The sequence below is a fragment of the Prionailurus bengalensis genome, chromosome D2 (assembly GCF_016509475.1).
Source record: "Prionailurus bengalensis isolate Pbe53 chromosome D2, Fcat_Pben_1.1_paternal_pri, whole genome shotgun sequence".
In the NCBI taxonomy this organism is placed as follows: domain Eukaryota; kingdom Metazoa; phylum Chordata; class Mammalia; order Carnivora; family Felidae; genus Prionailurus; species Prionailurus bengalensis.
The window spans coordinates 8,221,512-8,229,124 of record NC_057351.1 but is presented as its reverse complement, the minus strand read 5'-3'; positions in this window follow the sequence as shown (position 1 = coordinate 8,229,124).

Below are 7,613 nucleotides of genomic sequence, written 5' to 3'. Positions count from 1 at the left end.
TGTCTCAAGGAGTAGGCCATACAGGTCAACGTCATCGGGGGCTCCTTTTAAATGGGCACATTCTTGGGTCATAACCAAAGCGTACTGAGCTAGAATCTCTGGAACCGAGGCTAGGGGCTTGAGTTTTCGTCCGATTTCTCTGGTGAGAGGCCCCCGGGGGGCTCAGCCGGTTGAGCATCTACATCTTGATTTCAACTCAGGTCATGATCTCACCGTCGTGGGCCTGTCTGGCCTCTGCGCTGACAGTGTGGAGCCTGCTTGGGATTCCCTCTCTCTCTTTCTCTGCCTTTCCCAGGCTCGTTCTCTCTCTCTCTCTCTCTCTCTCTCTCAAAATATTTAAAAAAGATTTCTCTGATGCCTCTTTTGCACATCAAAATTTGAGAAGCACTGTAACATGCTGTGACTGAAGGAAATTTCCCAGTTGCAGGATTACACTTACCGGGCAAGGGCGCTCCCTACGTCCTACACTTGAACTTAGGCATTAATGCAGACACCTTGCAGCCAGATCGCTTTGGTAATTGAGGCAGAAATCACCAACCGTTCCCGTCATCACTGCAGAGTTTACATAAAGTAAAACAAATCCCCGCACTGTCCTACTCGTATCCACCATCAGAGGATGCGGGCTCTCTGGTCAGCGAATGAGGGCTTGGAATAGTCCGAGGATCTGAAGGAGCCATGGCCAGAGGCCGCGACCAGGAGAGCCAGAACCACTCACTAAATGAGCCTAAGTGAGTCGCCCCTTCCTTGTGAGCACCCAGCTTCAGCGTCTCCGCACCGTGCACAGTCCTAGAGCAACGCCTCCTCCCCTTGATTCCATAAGATGCCCCGTGATTCGAAGGGCTGGACAGAGTCTCGTGGATGAGCCCGAGATGAATCTCGAGGAGATAAAACCAGCAACCTAAGTCTTTGTCGTCAGTGTGGCATCATTCCTGCAGCCAGGCTGAGCTCGAGGCTCTCCAGTAGGATTTCGGACACGCAACGGCCTGGAGAAGAGTTCCGGACTGCGGTGAGGGAGGAGGCTGTCTGAGCCAATGCACACAGCTCCACCAGGAGCCATGGCTGTGACTAAGCCTATTCAAAAAGATTTGGAGGGAAAAAAAGAGATGGAGAAGAGGAGGCGGAGGAGGAGGAGGAGGAGGGCAGCCCTAGGGGTGGCTGTTCCTCATCAGCTCACGAAAACCAGAGGGCCAGCACTGTTCATCCCTGGGAGACCCATGTTAACTCAGGTACCGTCTCCAGAGCACCTGCTGTCAGCGAGGACTGGGGCAGGTGCGTTCTGCCCACATGGAGCTTTCGGTCCACGAGGAAGATGGACGTTGAACAGGTGGCTGGGTGCCCTGTGAGGATTACAAAAGTGGACACATGCACGTGGGGTATCTTACAGCCAGGGGCTCAGGGGAGGCCTCCCTGGGGAGGTAATGCTTGAGAGAAGGCGTAAAGAATAAGCGTTAACTGGGAAAAAAGGGTGGGGGAGGGAGGGGTGTTGAGGCTCGGGAAGGGGAAGTGGGGTGTCCGTGGCGTGGGTCCCCGGCAGAGGCCCAGAGAAGGGACGGTGTGCACCTGTGTGGAACAGAAAAGAGATCTCCCAAGAACTGAACCACGCACACACTCTAGAAGTTTGACTACGACGTGATTGTAATTTTCCAAAGCAGAGTTCACCACATTTTGCCCGTGAAATGTCTGGCCTGAAGTCAGACAGCAATTGTAAGAAATGAAGACCATTTTGAGTGAGAAGGTTGGTATCTGATTCATTTGCCATTCACAACCACCTCATCTGGAGGGGTAAATTCTTCTTCTCCTTTCCAGAAATGCATCTCGGAAATGAACACCCGGCACTGTCACCTCTCTAATTTGTTTCCGATGGTGAGAGCTATTCTAGAATGTTCTTGTGATAACTTCATGGCCCCTTTGAAGACCAAAGGGAATACAAATGATTGCAGCTTGCCTGGTTGCCTTTGTGACATAGGCCACCTTTAAGCAAAACTGATGACGACAGAGGCTCTTACGTAGTGTGGTTAAGGGCAGTTTTTCGGAAGCCTGAAGTTCAGTAATCCTCAAGCAGATTTCTCATCCTTGGAGAAAAATATAGGGCACTGTAGACACACCAGTCAAAAGATGGTATTTTCATATTCTTCTTAGGTCACGTCTCTTTCTTTGCCTCCACATTTCGTTTTGAAGTTTATTCCTCTGTCTTGTCATTGGATTGATTCTTGCCTCCCCTTTTAGATCTCTCTGCATATGCCACAACCTGAAACACCTTAAGAAATGCCCTAAAATTGTTTAACATCAGACCTTCCTCTACAAAATGGCATCACCTGCCCTGGGGCGCCCGGGTGGCTCCCTCAGTTGAGTGTCCGACTTTGGTCATGATCAAAGGGTTCATGAGTTCGAGCCCCGCATCGGGCTCTGTGCTGACAGCTCAGAGCCTGGAGCCTGCTTCAGATTCTGTGTCTCCCTCTCTCTGCTCCTCCCCTGCTCACATTCTTTCTCTCTCTTTCTCTCTCACAGAATAAACATTGAATTTTTTTTTTTTTAAAAAGGAAAAGTTTGTGATTTCAGACGGACGTCCCCAGGGAGCCCTCTTCCATGCGAAGGCATAAACCACTGACTCACGCAAAGCCAAAGTAGGATTTAGATGCCATTAGTATGGCTGTTGTTGGTTGATCTCTCTTCTGTATTTCTAATCCTACCCACCCCAGAAGAGTTGACCATCCTTGATAAAATAAAATTCTTCTTCTGAACATGTTCTAGTGAACTTGACGAATGCCTGGGCCTGGGTGCCCCACAATAATAAGCATGTGATGACAGAAGGTTCTGGGAGCCTCAGGCATCTTCATCATCGGCTCTGATTTTATTATTAAAATTTGACTTTAACAGAATTAAGTCAATAATGTACCGCTCTGTCAAAACCACTATGGGATACCACAAAACACACCCACCAGGATAGCGATTATAAGACAAAGTGTTGGCAAACATGTGGAGAAATTGGAACCCTTGTACATTGCTGGTGGGCACGTAAAATGGTTCGGCTTCTGTTTTCTGTGGAATACAGTTTGGTGGTCCCTCAAAAAGGTAAACATAGAATTACCATACGACCCCGCAATTCTACTCCTATGTATAGACCCTCCAAAATGCAAACAGATACTCAAAAAGTACATGTTCATGGGAGCACTATTCACAATAGTCAAAAGGTGAAAACATGCCAATCATCCACCATTGGATGAATGGACAGTTGAACTGTGACATACCCATACGATGGAATATTAGCCATAAAAAGGGAGAAAGCGCTGATACGTGGTATGATGTGGACAGACCTTCAAAACTCATGTAAGGTGAAAGAAACCGGACTCAAAAGTTCACGTATTGTATGATTCCAAGGATATGAAACACCCAGAGTAGATAAATTTATAGAGACCGCGGGCATCAACGGTTGCCAGAAGCTAGAGGGAAGGAAGTGGGAGGAACAGCTTAATGGGTCAGGGGTTTTACCTGGAGTGATGGGGATGTTTTGGAACTAGACAGAGGTACTGGTTGCACTATATACTGCCTACGTACTAAATGTCACTGAATTAGTCGCTTTAAAATGATTAATATGGGGGTGGCTGGGTGGCTCTCGATTTCAGCTCCGGTCATGATCCCGGGGTTGTGGGATTGACCCCTGTCGGGGAGTCTGCTTGGGATTCTCTCTCCCTCCCTCTCCCTCTCCCACTTGTGCTCTCTCTGTCTCAGAAATAAATAACAATACAGGGGCGCCTGGGTGGCGCAGTCGGTTCAGCGTCCGACTTCAGCCAGGTCACGATCTCGCGGTCCGTGAGTTCGAGCCCCGCGTCAGGCTCTGGGCTGACGGCTCGGAGCCTGGAGCCTGTTTCCGATTCTGTGTCTCCCTCTCTCTCTGCCCCTCCCCCGTTCATGCTCTGTCTCTCTCTGTCCCAAAAATAAATAAACGTTGAAAAAAAAATTAAAAAGAAAAATAACAATACATAAGTAAATTTCAAAATGATTAATTTTGTGTTGCATGAATTTTACCTCCACAAATAGTTTTTTACAAAGAAAAAAAATAAAAATAACGTGTGGCCCTGCAAAAAAACTTCAGTAAGTGTAAAATTTTATTGCTGAAAGGAACCTGCTAAATCAGTAATTCATACACTTCATTTCCAGACCAAACCGAACATATACTTTATTTCTGTAGGTAAGAAAACCTGGCTTGAAGACAGGAATACAGCAAATGTCTTCTACTTGTTTTGTTATGTTTTCCTGGTGCATCAGCCTCTTATTGAGAGAAAACGTTATGGAACTTTTTTTTCCCGAACCATCTGTCAACGCTTTTCTCTCTTGAAATAACTGTACAGGAGAATTTTACACATCCTCTTCAGATTCGAGAGTATAGTGTCATCACCCAAACCCCTGGTACATCCAGGACCCACGAGGACCGTGAGAACTGGAATAAACCATTTTTCATGTTCACAGTCACTGCAGGGGCATAGGTAATCTCCCTTGACGGAGGAGAAAAAGTATCTCCATGGTTTTAGACAGTCTTTTGGTCTAGATAACGCCCACGGTATTTGCTTCAAACAATTCAGCACAGCCAGTCTACAACACTCAGCCCGTCCCCATTCCCCTTCCCCAGGCCCTTCTCTGTTATTCTGTTTTCTGTCCCTCATCCTCTGTACTGTCCCAAACAACTTCACCCTGAATTCTGGCTCGTGTCCTTTCTCAATAATGTTCTCTCCCCTAGATTTTTATCCCTTCCATTTCTCTAGCTCCCCTTTGATGGTTCAAACTTGTACCCGCATATGGATTTTATTAAATTCTTTTAAATATAAAAATATTATAAAATTATGGGGTGGCTCAGTTGTTAAGCATCTGACTTCAGCTCGGGTCATGATCAGGTTGGTGAGGCTGAGCCCCGTGTCGGGCTCTGTGCTGACAGCTCAGAGCCTGGAGCCTGTTTCGGATTCTGGGTCTCCCTCTCTCTCTGCCCCTCCCCCGCTCATGCTCTGTATCTCTCTCTCTCTCTCTCCTTCAAAAATAAATATTAAAAATTTTTTTAATTGTTACAAAATTAAAAGCATAATTATAAATCATTACTAGTATAAAATATATTGCTTTAATTTAAAAAAACCCTTTCTTTCAAGAAGTCTGTTCTTGAAATCTGAGACCTAGTATGACTTAATCACCTGGCCATTCTTTCTGAAAACTATCTTCATAATGAGTAATTCTGTAAAACTATTCGAAGGCATTTTAACACCAGATCACAGGGAATAGAATAGAATAACAGCGATTCACACTCTCATGAATGGTACTATTTAATGTAATTATGGGATTTCGGGAGATGGACAGGACAGCTTCCATAACACATGGCAAATGGATAAACTATCAGCTATTTGGCACTTTCCTTGCTACGGACTGAACGTTTGTACTCCCCTCCCCCCAAATCCATACGTTGAAGTCTAATCCCTGGGGGGATGGTGTCTGGAGGTGGAGCCTTTGGGATGTGATTAAATCATGAGGGTAGAACCCTCATGATGAGTGAGCCCTTATAAGAAGAGACTCTAGAGGAGAGAGATGAGGTCTCTCCACCATGTGAGGACATGGCAAGAAGGCAGCGGTCTGTAAACCTGCAAGAGAGCCCTCACTCAGAACCCAACCACGCTGGCTTTCTCTCAGACTTCGGGCCGCCAGGGCTGTGAGCAATAAACATTGGTTAAGCCACCCAGCTTATGGTATTTCCATGAGAGCAACCCAGACGAAGACATGCCTTTCGATAATTCAAAAAAACGAGTCTTCTCGGACATCCGTATGATGAATCTCTAAAAGCCACTAACCAATGTTTTTGTCAGCTGTCCCCAAGGAAAGCACCTTCTTGCCTCATGAAGAGCCAAGACACTCAAAAAGGAAACATGTAGCTTACAGGAACAGAGAAGAGTGTTTCGTCTATTTGTTTTCTCAACAAATAACCAGCTAAATTCTTCTAAGAAGAACAAGGAGCTGAATGTCTGCCTCTCTTCCTTGATCTGTGCCAAACCCATGACATGTCTCAAGCATCTTCTTCACAGAAGACATTCACTTGCTACCTAATTCTGTAACATGTGTCAGGTGAGAAACACCTGTTTCCCATGTTTTGAGGCCATGGTGGCTGGTTTCCCAATGAAAACCTCAGTCCCGGTCCAAGTGGTTGTGACAACGTATCCTCCAGGGTGACCTGTGTGGCTGCAGCATGGAATGGAGTGGGGAGAGACACGGACCACCCCTATGATACAACCTTAACTGACACCGCACCTCAAATAGGATGCCAGTCGCTCCTCAAACAAAATACTTCTCGAGAGAAACCAGGAGCAATTTCAGGAGCGGAGAATAACCCACAGACATCCTGCCTTGCTTGTCTATAATTGACAAGGTCTGCGGACAGGAGAGTCATTTCTGCATGACAACAAAGAAAGTCATTTTCAATTCCGTCTGTGAGAAAAAAGAAAACAAACAACTTCAGTAAACATTTATCGAGTGCTGTATTAGTTTGCTTGACTGCCATAATAAAATACCACAGGTTGAGTAGCGTAAGGGACAGAAATTTATTTTCTCACAGCTCTGGAGGCCGGAAGTTTAAGATCAGGGCATTGGCACTTTTGGTTTCTTCGGAAGCATCCTTCCCTGTGGGGGGCTGTCTGGTCCCTGTGTCCTCCTCTTCTTGTCTTCCCTCTAGGTCCCTGTCCTAATCTCTTCTTCACATCAGGACACCAGCCATATCGGATTAGGACCCTCTAGTGGCCTCATCTCACCTTAATCACCTCTTCAAATGTTCTACCTCTCAATAAGGTGACACTCTGTCTCCACAATTGTTTCCATTCTTAGGTTTTTCCCACTAATTCAATTTGCCTACATAGCACACAAACCTCCTGTTCCTTGTATTTCATCCCTATCTTTTGATCCAGGTAAATGTTTTTATTATCTAGGTACCAGTCACAAATCCCAATCCAAGCCTGATTACACCGTAACATCGTATTTGTTAACCTTATTCAGTTTAAAGAGATTTGTCTTCCAATTTCCCATGCCTTGATTTATATGCAGATACTTTTCATTGCAAGCGTGCTTTCCAAATTATTCTCTTATTTATTCTTTTCGGCTGAAAATTATCAGGTATTTCCTACACTTCATTTCCCCTCCCCATCACCCCCGTTGACTTTCACGGTAACAAGCCGTCCACTTCAATCTGATTCTTTTTTTCTATTCTTCTCTCAAGTGTTTCTGTGTTCAGTCACCTAAATCAAGTGAATGAATCGTCTGCTACCCCAAGCCCTCGGACACCTGCTCCCTGAGCTCACCGTTCTGGTCTCGTCCATTAGGACCCCCGCAGACGCATCTCTGAGCCGGACTTGCTGACATTGAACGAAAGACGGCTCTACCACCTGCGGGCATGGTTCTTCTCGCACGTGAAAACTGCTCATCTTTTTCCGCCGGGGGGAATGATTGCAGAACCAGATGGCCTGTCTTGCGGACCGCCTGGCACTCAGAATTTCTTATTTGGAATCACATGTTTCAGGAGCGAGTTAAAGAATACAGCGAAACAGCTAAAGAGCTGAAAACATGCGCAGAGACCTCTACAAATACCGGACATA